We start from the raw sequence: 16,634 nt of genomic DNA, 5'->3' as shown, positions 1-16,634 counted from the left end.
TCCAACTCCTGGGCTCAAGTGAGTCTCCCATCTCATCCTCCTGAGTAGCTAGCACTACAGGTACGTGCCATCATGCTTGCCATTTTATTTTTGTACAGATGGGGTCTTGCTATGTTGCTCAGGCTGATCTCGAACTTTTGGGCTCAAGCGATTCTCCTACCTTGGCCTCCCAAAATGCTAGGATTACAGGTGTGGGCCACTACACTCACCTGAACATTTTTTTTTCTGCTTTTTTTCTAATACCTTTTCATTTCTAAGGTTTCAACCTTCCCTCTAACCACTGCTTTAGCTGCATTCCATGAATCTTGATATATTGTGTGGTCATTTTAATTGTTTTTGAAATATTTTCTAACTTTCCTTGTTACTTCTTTTATGCCCTATGGGTAATTTAGAAGCATATTGTTTGATTTTCCAACTTTTTTAGATTTTCTAGTTATTATTAATTTTTTTTTTTTTTGCTATTGACTTCTGATTTCATTTCATTTTGGTCACATAGTATACTCTATATGATTTGAATTCTTTTAAACTGTTTAGACTTATTTTATGACTCAGCATATGGTTGATTGTGGTGAATTTTTCAAAAGGACTTGTAAAGGATGTGTGCTCTACAGTTGTTGAGTGAAGCATCCTATAAATGTCAGTTATGTCAAGCTCTATAATGAGGTTTTTCTGTGATCTTTACTCAGTAGATCAATAATTTCTAAGACTATTACTGTAAGAAATAGTAGTAATATCGCTTCTCGGCCTTTTGGCTAAGATCAAGTGTAGAAATAGAAATAGCCACTACTAATTATTTTTTAATTAGTTCACTACATACCATACCCTATTCTAAGTGCTTTATATGGATTAATTTGTGTAATCTTCAGTAAACCTATTTGAGTGTAAGTGCTATTATTACCTCCATTTTCTGGATTTGTACTTACTCACAGGTGGGTTATTAGGTGGTAGACCAGGAATTGAAACTAAGCAGTTTGATCCTGAAACTTACATATAAATGTTTATGGTAAATGGAAAATTATGGTAGTCTAATACCTAAAATTAGGATTTTTTTTCCTGAAAACTTTTCTTCGTGAGCACTAGTTTTTTTTAAAAATTGTATTCTACTTATAGTTGGTTTTTCCTTACTTGCACCATCTTGACTATTGATATCACTATTTAAATTGGTTACATATTATATGAACAGTTTATAAGGAAAATCTAAGGACTTGTAACATAGGAAACGTTGATGCTGTACTTACCCATACCCCTTTAAGACAGTAGGCTCTTGGCTCGTAAAATTCAGTAATGAGTGATCCTGATGCATGAGGAACACTCTGCTCATATGGGGTTATTTGAAAACTGTTTGCCAAAAAGATTTCTGCTCTAAAAGCCTTTCTAAATGAATAAACATTTGATATTTTCTTATTACACACTGACTCCACTGACTTAAAGCTTTGCTGTTTGTTAAAATGTCAACATTCCTAGGAAATAGGTCATAATAAGTTTTACTAGTTCTATTGTCCTTATTGGTATGACTTTAATAAGATTCTTTCCTTAGTTTAGGTTTTGTTAGGGGTCAAAGTAAGGAAATCAAGAGGGCATTTCTACTTGAAGTGTCACTATATTGAGTAGGAAAGGCCAAAGTTGTATATCACTTATAATTCCACTGAGATGCCAGTATTCATTTTAGAAATGATTTTTAGCCGGGCGTGGTGGCTCAAGCCTGTAATCCCAGCACTTTGGGAGGCCGAGGCGGGTGGATCACGAGGTCATGAGATCGAGACCATCCTGGTCAACATGGGGAAACCCCGTCTGTACTAAAAGTACAAAACATTAGCTGGGCATGGTGGTGCGTGCCTGTAGTCCCAGCTACTCAGGAGGCTGAGGCAGGAGAATTGCCTGAACCCAGGAGGTGGAGGTTGCAGTGAGCCAAGATCATGCCATTGCACTCCAGCCTGGGTAACAAGAGCGAAACTCCATCTCAAAAAAAAAAAAAAAAGATTTTTAGTGCTTAGTTTAGTTTATTAAACATTGAGTGCCTACAGTGTGATAGGCATTATGCATTATGTGATAGGCGTTATGCTATGTTGGCAGTATTTGAATGAGTATTATCTATTCTCTGTTCTTAAATGGTAAAGTCCCTGCTAGAGGAATGCTTCCTGCCCCCACATAGGAAGAGGAAGAGCTAGGCTACCTCACTCTGCAAACAGGGCAAATTCTCAAGGTTCCACCCCAATGTGCATTCTGGTTGGAGCTTTTCTGGAGAGGCTCTCCTACCTTGCTATCTCATTCTCCTCTCTAAATAAGTATATCTAACTGCTATTAGATTAAGGATAAGGAGGAAGACTGATTTTAACTGCTTCCTTTAGCAGAAGGGGCCAGGTCAGAGGCTCCAGTTGCATGATTGATTGGAATTTCATGGCCTGAAGGCAAGAACAAACAAACCAGGTTATTAGAAAACACGTATCAAAATGAAACAAGGGAGGGATAAGGGCAACTCAAAAATCCCGAAGTCTTTTAACAGTTTGCACAGGGACAGGAAGGGCAAAAGCCCAACTGGCAAAAAGTTACCCTTTTTCCAGAATGTTGGGCTTTTGGGTTCCCTTCCCCTGAGCCCAATCCTAAGCCAACCAGTTTAAGCTTTGGGAAATTAATTCTTTCCAGTTTGGAGGATGCATCCAAGGGAAGTGTCCCTTAGTACAGAGACACAACTACCTATCAGTGAAGAGAGGACAGAGGAGAAAAAAGGAAAAAAGAGGGTGTTTTTAAAAGGAGTCCCAGGGGCTCAGCGTACATTTAAAAGGGGTACAGACTGAATGGCTATCCATCTAGAAAGAAGGAGCAAGCATCCCTGGTTCACTTCTCATTGTAGCAGATACCTGGGGTACCTGAAGGAGAGAGGGAAGAGCGTCCTCTTTCCATCTTCTGTCCTTGCATCCCTGAGTTCCGGTGACCTTGGCAGGTTTTGCTATGAGTACCAAAGCGGCTTGCCCCCATGAAACAGGGGAGCCTAGAGATTAGGAATTATCCACTCTCACCTATGTCTCTTTCCCACCCACTGTCAGTAGCCTTGGAGTTCCCTAAACCTCATTTATGCCATGGGTACTAATGTGGCCTTTATCCAAACAGGAAGCTTGGGCTTAGCTTAATTGGAAGGAATCAGCCACACTCACCTGCAGCCTTTTAACTTCCCTTATTGTCTGCCTCTGGATCACAGATCCAGTTTTCTTTCCTAGGGCTTTGACCCAAAGTTTGGAATTGAGTCTGGGACAGAAATATGTCTCAAAGCAGTTGAATGAACTCCTTATCATAAGCCAAATGCTAAGGTGAAACTGTGGAACTGAGTCCTCCTCCAACAAGGGAGAGGAAAGGATGTCTTGTGACACACCCAAGTAACTGGTCCTAAGATTTGGGTACATGGTGCTTGGCTTTGGTTAGCTCCCTTGGTCTTACTTCCCCAAAAGGAAACCTCTGAGTGATGAGCATCCTATTTATTTCCATCATCTGGTAGGATTTACAGGATAATTGTTCAGAAGTAGAATATTGATCCACACTTCTACATTACCCATCCCTTTTGTTCTGAACTGCAGCTGGAGATTGCTGGCTGGTTCATAGGAACAAGCAGGGTTAGTCTAAAATGTAGGCGAAAACTTAAAAACAACTAGTGAGTTTAGAATTTAATGACAAATATATGGTAAGTTTTGAAACATGATTCTTTCTGTACAGTCTTCATGTTTGTTAAAAAACACATCATCATAGGACTGAGTGTTTTGCAAAATAGGCTATAGTTTTATACTTGGCCTGAATATTTGCATAAAGTGGAGCAAGAATCATTATTTACAGGCCTTTTGGATTGGCTTTTATGGAAATTTGTTTCACAAGGAATCTCAGTATGACCTTTTAAAGCAGAGCCCAATCATAGGTTTGTATCCTCAAACACCTGTGAGTTGGGTGATTCTCTCCTCTTAGGGTCCCAAGATAAACTTGGTGCTTCTGGACCTGTTAGAAAGTGATATTCTTTACTGACCCCTTTAGGAACTCTGTACAGGGACTGCGTATACAAGGGTATGAGGCCAGCTTTGCACTGGGCTTTTATTGGCTCTTCAAGTTGAGATTGACTCCTTAAAGGGAAGCATACTCTCCTAGTCAAAGCCTTGTTAAAATAACTACTTTCAGGAAAAAAAAAAAGGGCCGGGCGCGGTGGCTCAAGCCTGTAATCCCAGCACTTTGGGAGGCCAAGGCGGGCAGATCACAAGGTCAAGAGATCGAGACCATCCTGGTCAACATGGTGAAACCCCGTCTCTACTAAAAATACAAAAAATTAGCTGGGCATGGTGGTGCATGCCTGTAATCCCAGCTACTTAGGAGGCTGAGGCAGGAGAATTGCCTGAACCCAGGGGGCGGAGGTTGTGGTGAGCCGAGATCACGCCATTGCACTCCAGCCTGGGTAACAAGAGCGAAACTCCATCTCACACACACAAAAAAATCAAACTACTTTCTCCAGTTGTGTTCTGTTGCAAAAGAAAAGCAGATTCTTTTCTTTTATTATTGCATTTTAGGTTTTGGGGTACATGTGAAGAACATGCAAGATTGTTGCATAGGTACACACATGGCACTGTGATTTGCTGCCTTCCTTCCCCACAGCTATATCTGTCATTTCTCCCCATGCTATCTCTCCCCACACCCCCGCCCCCCATCCCTCCTCCATTTCCCCCCAATGGACCCCAGTGTGTAGTGCTCCCCTCCCTGTGTCCATGTGTTCTCATTGTTCAACACCCGCCTATGAGTGAGAACATGCGGTGTTTGATTTTCTGTTCTTGCGTCAGTTTGCTGAGAATGATGGTTTCCAGGTTCATCTGTGTCCCTACAAAGGACACGAACTCATCGTTTTTGATGGCTGCATAATATTCCATGGTGTATATGTGCCACATTTTCCCTGTCCAGTCTATCATCGTTGGGCATTTGGGTTGGTTCCAGGTCTTTGCTATTGTAAACAGTGCTGCAGTGAACATTCGTGTGCATGTGTCCTTATAGTAGAATGATTTATAATCCTTTGGATATATACCCAGTAATGGGATCACTGGGTCAAATGGGATTTCTATTTTTAGGTCATTGAGGAATCGCCACACTGTCTTCCACAGCGGTTGAACTAATTTACACTCCCACCAACAGTGTAAAAGTGTTCCTATTCCTCCACACCCTCTCCAGCATCTGTTTTCTCCAGATTTTTTAATGATCGCCATTCTAACTGGTGTGAGATGGTATCTCAATGTAGTTTTGATATGCATTTCTCTAATGACCAGTGATGATGAGCATTTTTTCATATGTTTGTTGGCCTCCTGTATGTCTTCTTTTGTAAAGTGTCTGTCCTTCACCCACTTTTGAATGGACTTGTTTGTTTTTTCCTTGTAGATCTGTTTTAGCTCTTTGTAAATTCTGGATATCAGCACCTTGTCATATGGGTAGACTGCAAAATTTTTTCCCATTCTGTTGGTTGCCGATTCACTCTAATGACTGTTTCTTTTGCCGTGCAGAAGCTGTGGAATTTGATTAGGTCCCATTTGTCTATTTTGGTTTTTGTTGCCAATGCTTTTGGCATTTTGGTCATGAAGTCCTTGCCTATGCCTATGTCCTGAATGGTTTTGCCTAGATTTTCTTCTAGGGTTTTTATGGTGTTAGGTCTGATGTGTAAGTCTTTAGTCCGTCTGGAGTTAATTTTAGTGTAAGGTGTCAGGAAGGGGTCCAGTTTCTGCTTTCTGCACATGGCTAGCCAGTTTTCCCAACACCATTTATTAAACAGGGAATCCCTTCCCCATTGCTTGTTTTTGTCAGGTTTGTCAAAGATCGGATGGTTGTAGGTGTGTTGTGTTTCCTCTGAGACCTCTGTTCTGTTCCATTGGTCTGTATCTCTGTTTTGGTACCAGTACCATGCTGTTTTGATTACTGTAGCCTTGTAGTATAGTTTGAAGTCTGGTAGTGTGATGCCTCCTGCTTTGTTCTTGAAAACCGGATTCTTACTGCACTGATGCAAACAGCTATATTGCTGTAAGAAGACTCACAGATAGTTTCCAAATTCTAGAGGAACTAGGCAGAGAGAAACAACCATGCTCCAAATCTTGATCATAGGAATATACTTTCCTCAATTATTAAAGGCTGTAAAGAGTTCAAAATAAGTTTTCTTGACTCTGAAAAACAAAGCAAGGATCAGCAATATTCCATCTAAAAGTTAAAAAGTTTTCTTCAGCTTTCTGAGTTCAGTGCATTTAGTTAACTCTTATTTTGCTTGATGTTCATGAATATTTCAGCTCTTCATGAGCTGTGCATTTTCCTTTATTTAAATGTTACAGTCTCCAAAGTTATCAGAAGTCTGTGTTTGAGAGCAGCTGTTAAAGTTCTATAGGGGATTATAAACCATCTTTTGAAAAGGATTACAAGAGGGCAATTGTCTGTGAATGGCAAAATATCCAGGGTAGTTACAGTTAGAAACACAATTGACAAAGAAGTATGATTATCTCCATGGTTTACAATAACTTAACCTTAATTATGGTTGACAGCATATATTTATACATTAGAATTTTAGAAATCCCATATGATTTTTGGAACATATATTATTAGCATTATTCACAAAAATGTAACCTAAAGAAGACTGCACATCATTTTAGCAATCCCATGTATCTAAACATGTCAAATAATCCTGTTTACCTCTCTTTTTCTGGACACTTCAGTCACCCTCTGAAGTATTCAAAAAGCCAGGTGCCAGGGAAGACAATTTTGAAACTGAAGTTTGATTTTGGGAAGGCTGTTAAATGTTCAAGGTTGCTGGGTGGGGGCCTTTAAGAGACAGGGCTAGGAAAACATGTAGATATGGAACCTGAGAAGGCTCATCCCCTCAGGCGGGATTGCTAAACAAAGCCTTGCCAGGTGGTTACAGGTCATGCTCCCAGGATGTAAAACAAGTTGGAGGCTTGTCATGCAAACCATGCAGACATGCAAAGCACACCAGATTGGCCACAGCCCAAGACTAGCCACACGAATCCTTTTTCACAGTTAAAACTTTACAGAGAATATAAACAGTGATAGATAGCTGACCTAGTAAAACCTCTTCTAAAAGAAAGAAAAAAACTGTAAAGGTTAACTTGCTGATGGGGTAAAGAAGGGGAAAGGAAAGAAACAGTTTTAAAATGCCTGGGGAGGAACCTGTTATTCTTATGCAAGTGGTTTTTCCACCAAAGAGACAAGTTTAAGCTTAATTACTATCCGATAGAGTTAAACCCCTGGGCCAGGGAAAGGTAATCATGTAGCAGTGGAGCCTGGCTGTGCACCAGGCAACTGGCTCTGTGGGACCCTTGGGCCACGCCTCGCAGCCCCGGTAGGGAGCAAGGACTGGTGGGGAGCTGCTGCTCACTGGTGGTTCCCCAAAAAGGAAGGAAAAGGCCATGAAAAGGCCTGGAGCGATGGGGGTGTCGGGTGGGAGCATGGTTTTCTCCACCTTCAGAAGTCTAAGTATGAAAGGCTTAGAAGCAACAGTGAGGTTTTTAGTCCCCATTTCACACCGCTTCTTAAGTCCCCACGTTGCCTGCCAAAAATGTTGCAGGACTTTTCCTTAGTTTGGCTAAAGACTGGGTCCTTGTCTGTCCCACGGCCACAAAAATGTAGGCTTGCAGATGGTTTGAAGCGTGAGTGAAGTAGGATTTTATTGGGTGAAAAGGCAGAAAAGGGGGAACCAGGGACTCTCACTAGGCCAGAGTCCCTGCTGAAGCACTTCCCATCTGCAGAATTCCAGGTTCCACACAGGAAGAGGAGGGGCCAGGCTCCTCCCAATGCACATTCTGACTGGAGTTTTTCTGGGCAGCCCCTGCCTGCCACCTGGCTGTCTCAATAGGAACCTTCATACGTGAAAACACAAAGAAACGGGGAAAACTATTTTTATGCTTAGATTTGGCTTAGATTTGATGAAGAGTAGACAGTCTGGTGATTTTCTAGGTAAACTTTAGGTAAAATTTCTACGAATATTCTCTGAATATTCTTGCTTTTAAGACTATAGTATTACTCTTATTTGTTCAACATTATAAAATCTCTTTGTTCTTCATAATCTATAATCTAATGGCAAAAATATAGGGGACAAGGTTTGTTCAGAGTCTTCTTAGCATTATTGTGGCTTCAAGGATAAGGATGTTTCTTTCTTTTGAGTGTAGGAAGGGTGCTTCAGGAATGAAAATTTTGTGCCTTCTGTGGAAGGTTGGCTAGATTTTATGACCTGCTTCAAGGGAAAAGAGGCAAGGGGAGGATGAGAGTGACTTTGCTACTTCTGGTGTTTACTCAAAAGCCAAGTTGCCGTATTTTGGAGTGGTGTGTCCTGAACCCCATCATGGTTATAATCATAAGCCTGCATCAAAGGAAACAAAACAATACAATAGTATAAACAATGTAATATAATAGTATGTCCTTCAGGTACCGAAGGGAAAATAGGGATTTATTATGGCTTTCATCGAAAACGTGTACATTTTTAGGTGAATGAATAGGACTGATTCTGAAAAATCAGCATTTAAAAATCTGAAATTGAAAACCAGAAAGGAGGGCGGTAACATGGCGTCCAGGGCCAAACGGAGGGCTTTGGGGAGTGGGGCTCCGCAGCCGCCTGGCGCCCAGGTCCAGCGCGATGGCGAAGAGGAGGATGAAGGATGAGGACGAAGACGACGAGTTCGTGGACGAGGAAGTGAATATCGAATTTGAAGCTTATTCCATATCAGATAACGATTACGACGGAATTAAGAAATTATTGCAGCAGCTTTTTCTAAAGGCTCCTGTGAACACTGCAGGGCTAACAGATCTCTTAATTCAACAGAACCATATTGGGAGTGTGATTAAGCAAACGGATGTTTCAGAAGACAGTGATGACGATGTGGATGAAGATGAGATTTTTGGTTTCATAAGCCTTTTGAATTTAACTGAAAGAAAGGGTACCCAATGTGCTGAACAAATTAAAGAGTTGATTCTAAGCTTCTGTGAGAAGAACTGTGAAAAGAGCATAGTTGAACAGCTGGACAAGCTTTTAAATGACACCACCAAGCCTGTGGGCCTTCTCCTAAGTGAAAGATTCATTAACGTCCCTCCACAGATCGCTCTGCCCATGTACCAGCAGCTTCAGAAAGAAGTAGTGGAGGCACACAAAACCAATAAGCCATGTGGGAAGTGCTGCTTTTACCTTCTGATTAGTAAGACATTTGTGGAAGCAGGAAAAAACAATTCCAAAAAGAAATGGAGCAACCAAAAGAAAGATGAGTTAATGTTTGCAAATGCAGAGGAAGAATTTTTCTATGAGAAGGCAATTCTGAAGTTCAACTACTCAGTGCAGGAGGAGAGCGACAGCTGTCTGGGTGGCAGATGGTCTTTTGGTGACGTACCAATGAAGCCTTTGCGAACTGTGATGTTAATTCCAGGTGACAAGATGAACGAAATCATGGATAAACTGAAAGAATATCTGTCTGTCTAACCCATTTCCAATGGACAGTGATGGGCTTGCTTTTGTAAAATTACCAGAAAACTCAGCGGAGAATTACTGAAAAACTCATAACTTTATTCGGAGTAAGGTCCTCTACAGAAAGTAGGGTTCTGTCCTGTGTGTCTGTGACACATTTACAAAATACAGTTTTTAAAATTTTGGTCAAATTATGAATGGTTGATTTAAAAACTTTTCCAAGAAGAAGAAAAACATGTAATTTAACTCAATAAAAACTTCTATTTTTTATTTAAAAAAAAAAAACCAGAAAGGAGAGAATCTTTGCTTACATATACTCTTTTGCAATGCATTTAAAAAGTAGTATGCCATATTTTAAGCAAAGCAAGATGGTAAGTACAGTGACTTGGGATTTTTTTCATTAAATATCAGTATTTTTCTCTCTTGTTTTTCTTGGGTGAAGTTCAAGAAAGCACTACCACGGCCCATGAGAGAGGCCTAACCCACTATCTAAACATTTGTATTATTTTACTGTGTTGAATATGTAACAAAAACAATAGGCTTATCACTACGTGAAGAGTATGTGACAGATAGCTCTATTCGGGTATGCGGGTGTGGGGGGAAGACACTTGGCTATCTTCCCCCATTATACCCAATATAACTGATATTTAATGATGAAATTCTGGTTCATAGGTAAACTTTCTTTGGGTCCAGAGAATATTCTTGTTTTTAAGACTATAGTATTACTCTTATAATATGCATTCAACATTTTGAAATCAGTTCTTCGTAAAGTGTGGTGTTCTTCCTAAAATTGTTTTATTTTTTGTGATGGTGCCAGAATGTAAGAAAAATTGATAGCACTATAGCTATTTTCGGCATGAAGAAGTGGATGCATAGAGATAGGAGCTTGGAAAGTTCAAAACTTACTTATTTTTTTATTTCATAATTGGACATCTATGAGAATAGAAAGTATCAGGAAAAATAGGAGCAGATGATTCGATGAATTTATTGTAAAACAGTTAGTTAAATTCTTAAGGGGTCGACTGAGTCAACAGCAGTGAAAATATGTAGGGGTTGGTTCTTGAATTCTTATTTTAGATAGGTAATACACTACAAAGAACAATTTGAGGCAATTATAGGAAAAATGTTATGAAAGAAAAATGCTTATGTAGTATTTATTTTCAAGGTAATAGCAAACAGTGTTATTTACATTTGATTCGTTTAGGAAATCCAAAGCATTTTGAGGCTGGCGTGGCATATTTTAATGTAGATTGACATTTCTTGAAATAGAAAGCATATGTTAGAATTAGTAAGTCTTAAATAATTTCTATTAGCACATTTGATTATCATGAACAAATTTTCTGAAAAATACATTGCTGCTTATTGTGGATTATTTTTCAACTCTAATAATTAAGAAATTAAGTTGTATCTAATTATTGAAGTAACTGTCCTGAAAAGACATACTGTATTTTACATTTGTTTAAAAGGAATCACCTATACCAGGGGTCCCCAGACTACGACCCGCGGGCCACATGCGGCCCCCTGAGGCCATTTATCCGGCCCCCACCGCACTTCAGGAAGCACGGCGTTGCTCACTTACAGTACTACTTCCGGTGACGCGGGATGCACGAGTCACGGCTCCAGAAGCGCGTCATATGACGCACATCCAGTCTGGGGCTAACGCCCCACATCACCGGAAGCAGTGTGAAATAACAGCAGAAGTAGGAAGAAAGGCAAAGCACTATAACCATTACTACACAGTACAATGGCCCCCATACTCCCCCAAATGTACAACAACATAATGGCCCCTATAACCTCCCTTTGCCCAAAAGTCTCCCCTCACATTACTACACGCTGTGTTTCCCCTATTATAAGACCCTGTCTTATATTAATTTTACCCCCAAAAGATGGGGGCTGTCTTGTTTTTAGGAGGTGTCTTATAATAGGGGAAACATGCAGCAGTGGGCTTCCCGCAGAAGAGGCCCACTGCTGCTGCAGATGTCCAGGACGCTGTATACACAGCGTCACAGGCTGATCACCACTATCCCTGTATACAGCACTGGAGGCGGTGCTGGGCCTGTGACACTGTATACCGCTGTCTGGGATAGTGGAGGCAGCAGCGCTGGCTGTGAAGGGTGTCACACCTTGCATAGTCCGGCCCTCCAACGGTCTGAGGGACAGTGAACTGGCCCCCTGTGTAAAAAGTTTGGGGACCCCTGACCTATACCAATTTATATATGTAATGAGTGTCACATATTTGTATTTAGGACAGGAAATAAGTGTTTTGAACTTACATATAAAATACGTCAGATGAGGCTGGTTCTCAATAGGTAATAAAAAACTAAGTCCTAGTAGAGTCATTTCATCTTTCTAATCCTTAGTTTTCTTATTTTAAAATAAAAGTGTAGGTTAATAGTATTACTGAAGTTTTTTTATTGCTAAAATTCCATGACATTTGAATTAGCGAGCTACATTAAAATTTTTTAGCACAAATAATTCTGTGATTGTTATAGTCATGTTAATTCAAAGAGTACGGGCTTATTTCTGGCATCTGTGATATGGTAGTGGCCATAGTGAGGATGTGATGATTAAAATATAATCCTTCAAAGGATCTGTGTGACCTCATATTAATAGGGAAATTTATAAAAATTACCATTATACAAGGGAGCATATGATAAATGCCACATGAAGAGAATATGCTATGCACAATGCTGTGGTGATTTCTCTTCATCGCCACAGCATTGTGCACCTTCAGTGGGAGGGACCGCTGCAGTAGAATGACATAAAGTGATAGTTAAAAGAAGTCTCTTTGAGGAAATTTTTGAGTCATTTTCTGGGAGCCCTGCACAAATTGAGAGCAGAATATATGTTAGCACATAAGATAATGTCTGTGTTACTACTTTGTAGACTCTAAAGTGACACAAAAAGGTAAGCCAAATTATTAATGATTTGATTCTGATACTAGACATGTGACTAGTTCCCAATTCTACCATTTGATGGTTGTGTCTTTGAGTCTCTGCTTCTTCATGTGTAAAATGGAAATAATAGCATCTACCATATAGAGCTGTTTGCCCATTTACTTATTTATTCATTTAATAAACATTCATTATGTGTCTACTCTGTGATAAATTACTTTTTGTAGACATTGGGGGATATGGTGGTGAAGGCTGCAGTTGAGGTCCCTGCTTCATGGAGCTTACAAGGAGGAGACAGAAATTCAGGCAAATGGTAAAATAGTAGGGAATATCAGTGAGATGATGAGTGGGTGGATGTTTTAGATTGGGAAGTGGAGGAAGACCTGTCTTAGTAGTGCAATTTAAATGTCTGAGAACTGGGCTGGGTGCGGTAGCTCATGCCTGCAATCCCAGCACTTTGGGAGACCAACATAGATGGATCATGAGGTCTGGAGTTCAAGACCAGCCTGGCCAAGGCGGTGAAATCCTGTCTCTACTAAAAATACAAAAATTAGCTGGGCATTGTGGCAGGTGCCTGTAATCCCAGCTACTCTGTAGGCCGAGGCAGAGAATTGCTTGAATCTGGGAGGCAGAGGTTACAGTGAGCCGAGATCGCACCACTGCACTCCAGCCTGGGCGACAGAGTGAGACTTTGTCTCAAATAAATAAATAAATAAATGAGAACTGAATGACAAGGAGCTCACCATAGTGATGCAGGATTTTTCTTGGTCACTTTGCCAGTTGGAGACCTCTGGCTAGCAGTGCCCCTGTCCAGGCCTTGCTGGGCCTGGGTTCACCACAGGAGATGCTCCATTCACTTGGCCTGCCAGTTTATGCCAGGCCTGCAGTCAGTCATGGATTCCACGGCCACTGTGACTCTGTGTTCCGCCCCTGGTTGTAGTAGGGGTGTGAGTGAGCAAGTGTGGGGTCTGGCCAATTGTTCCAAGTGCTGACACAGAAGCAGGCTTTGTGTGGTGCTTGTGGCTGGACTAGGCATGTCTCAAGCCACTCCAGTGGTGGTCTCTGATGTTCAGACAAGGGGAATGTGGTGGTGCCTAGGCAATGATGCCCATGACTCCGAAGCCCCTGAGCGGGTGTTACAACATGCTAATCAGCCCCTTGCTCCACTTTGGTCTGTGGCTGCAGGCCTGGCTCAGCCCTACTGCTGCTTTCTGTTGTGTGGGTCAGTTGTCCTCTGCCAGCAGAGGGCAGAGGGCTGCAGTGTACAGCCTTCTGTGTACCCACTTTTGGTGGGTTCTGAGTTCTCATCCCATGTCCAAGAAGAATAGGATTATGTTGAGAATTGAAGAGTGAGGAAGGTGGAGAAGAATTTAACTGAGAATTGAAACAGATCTCAGCAGAGAGGGGACGCAGGGTGGCCCCCACTCCATGTCAGGTAGCCTCTCTCCCACTGTGGCTGGGTCCAGGCTTTTATGGGCTCAGAATGGTGAGTGGTTTGTGAGTATGCAAAAAGGTTAAAACAAAGGCACCACTGAGAGTTGGGCATGACAGTGTAAAATGTCAATTAGGGAAGCATAGCTATATGTAAAATAGGTGAAGGCTGGGGATCAGTCAGTGGAAAGTGTGCCAAATGGGAAGACAGATTTTCAGTCCATTTGTGGATTTGACTTGTAGCTTGGCTTTCAAGCTTTAAACTGTCTTTTGACTTGAAGGTGGGGTTTTACTGGGGACCTGCCCCTGTCTGCCTAGGATTTGTGTGCCTTCTGCCACTGTCAATATGAAGATCCAGGGAAGGAATAGCTAATGTAAATGTTCTAAGATAATGGACAAGCTTGGATTGTTGTTAGGGTTGAATTCTTGCTATCCTTATTATTATTATCATAGTAATTATTTTTGGAGAATTTCCAGAGTAGCGCTAGACTAGGACACAGAAGCCACTTTTTCTGCTTCATTATTCCTGAACATTACTTGCGTATTGTACTATAGGTTAGACTCACTCAGGCCTTATAGTGTTACATCAACAGCACAAAATGATAACAGGAAATAACACGTCTGTAGCACTTCCTGTGTGCTGAGCATTTTCCTAATTACTTTACTTGCTTTTTGTATCTGGCTTGGAATAGAATTTGGATTCAGAAAAGAGAGAGGTCTTAAGAAACAAGAGAGGAGGGAAAGTTAGAATGAATTGAGAAGAGCCGTAATGGTAAAAAGACATGAAGTGGTACTTCACCTGAAGAGTTAGGGGGAGGATAAACTTTTCTCTTGATAAATCTGTTCTCCAAATGCCAACTCTTTGTTTTTGGTTTTCAGACAAGAGATAGTTTGGAAGAAAGCGGCTTGCCTATAAGAAAAGGATAGTCTTCAGGCCAGGACCGGAGGTTAGCTGTTCTCAGAAGTTTCTGTGACTTTACTTTCAGTACAGGGAAGAGAGCTACTTTTTTGATCTGTGCTAAGTTGTAGGTTTGGTATTAAAATATCAAATGTTTTCTTGTCCTCTCCTCCAGATTTCTTCTTTGCTTTTGGGTGCCTTGACATTCCTTTAAGTTGGAGACAAAACTTTTAATCAAATACTAGAATTAAAAAGCATAAAAAGAAAATTCCCATTTGAAGATGGATGTTGGTTTAAACCTATTTAAATCAAAGTATGATCAGTCAATAAATAACCAATAGTAACTGGGTAATAAGAATAACTGTTCTAATTGCAGAAAGATGAAAATTAACAAGGTTGTGGAGTACTTATAAAGTTGTAGGAAAATAATCTGTGGAGGGCAATTTTTTTTTTTTTTTTTAATTTAGCCCTTCTGATTAGTGTTGGTATTCTTTACTGTCACCTCTGCAGAGGTAAATAGAAGCTGTTTGGAAATATATTTTGTCAAGTGATTTTATGTATCTGCCACTTAGTGAGAATATTTGATTCTGTTATGTGTTTTATATAGACATTCCTGTTGAAAATAACAGGTCTTCTAGGCAACAGTTCTCAATTCAGCTTTGTATTGGAATAACTTGTGACCCTTAAAAAAAAAATCCAGATTCCTAAATCCTGCCCTAAGGATTAGGCATTAGTGTTTAAAATATAAAAAGCCTCAGATCTGATTTCCTCATTTATAGCAGGTGTTAAGACTTGTCACTTTAAAGAATTTATAGAGATATCAGAATATTGTACTTTGTATTTAATATTTGATGATGGCGTGCCATGTTGAAAAGGTTTTAGAGTTCATTTGCATAACTGTGATGAATCTTTGTAACATGACTTAGTCAACCCATATTTATCGAGCTCCTAATGTGTATTTACATGTTGCTAAGCTGTAATGAGTGCTAATATGAACCAGGCAATTTTCTTTACAAATACAGATTGATTGTTTAGTTATCTAAAATATGTGAATATTGGGAACAAATAGTGTTTTTTAATAAAAATATACTGTATTTGAAACTCAGTTTCTAGGTGCAATATTTAGATTCTGTATGCGATCAAAGTAGTTCAGATTCTGCTTGTATAGGAAACTAAGTGCAGATGAAATATTTTACCACTATTGTACAGTTTTGTACTACAGCAGCAGAGTTGAGTTGTTTATATAAAAAATTTGTCAACTTCTGAGAAAGACAGTTACATTGTTTGTAAATAAGAACAGTTTTATTTCCAATCTGTATACTTTTTCTTGCTGTAATGCACTGGACAGGACTTCCATGGGATGTTGAATTAGAGTGGTGACAGTGGACATTCTTCCTCCTTTCTCCATCTCGGGGAAATGATTCAGCCTTTCACCTTTAAATATAGTGTTAGCGTAGGTTTGTCTTAGATAGTCTATATCAGGTTGAGGAAACTTCCTTGTATTATTGCTAGTTTAATGAACATTTTTAACATGAATGAATGCTGATTTTTCTCAATTGCCCTTTATTTTGATATGACAGTAATTGATACGAACATATGGTCTTTCTTCTTTGGTCTATTAATATAGTGGATATTGCTGATTGATTTTTCCAGTGTTCAACCAGCTTTGCATTCCTCAGCTAAACCCTATTGGTTGTGATGTGTTATTTTATATGTGTGTATGTATAAAATTTGTAATTTGGTTTATATGTATTTGATTTGAAATATATTTGAATATGTATTTATTTGAAATTGTTTTATGTATACATATATAACTGGATTTGATTTGCTAATATATGTATAATTTATAGTTTGATTAGCAATTAAATCAATATATATATTTATATATGTAACCCACATATATATTTTCCATACATATAACGAATATATCTGTAACAAAAAATATAACAAATAT

The 16,634-nt window shown here is 39.8% G+C and overlaps 1 protein-coding gene and 2 pseudogenes across 9 annotated transcripts in view; all 3 read left to right on the top strand.

Annotated features, from left to right (window-relative positions):
* Positions 1 to 16,634, top strand: part of RABGAP1L (RAB GTPase activating protein 1 like) — a 709,048-nt gene that overhangs the window by 113,676 nt on the left and 578,738 nt on the right. The gene's annotated exons all lie outside the window — the stretch shown is intronic.
* On the top strand, positions 733 to 864 carry LOC120360288 (U2 spliceosomal RNA; annotated as a pseudogene).
* Positions 5,029 to 16,420, top strand: LOC101029333 (BRCA2 and CDKN1A-interacting protein pseudogene; annotated as a pseudogene).

This window comes from Saimiri boliviensis, chromosome 19, assembly GCF_048565385.1.
Source record: "Saimiri boliviensis isolate mSaiBol1 chromosome 19, mSaiBol1.pri, whole genome shotgun sequence".
NCBI classification, from domain to species: Eukaryota; Metazoa; Chordata; class Mammalia; order Primates; family Cebidae; genus Saimiri; species Saimiri boliviensis.
The sequence above is the reverse complement of the archived record's forward strand: the minus strand, read 5'-3'. Positions and strand labels throughout refer to the sequence as shown.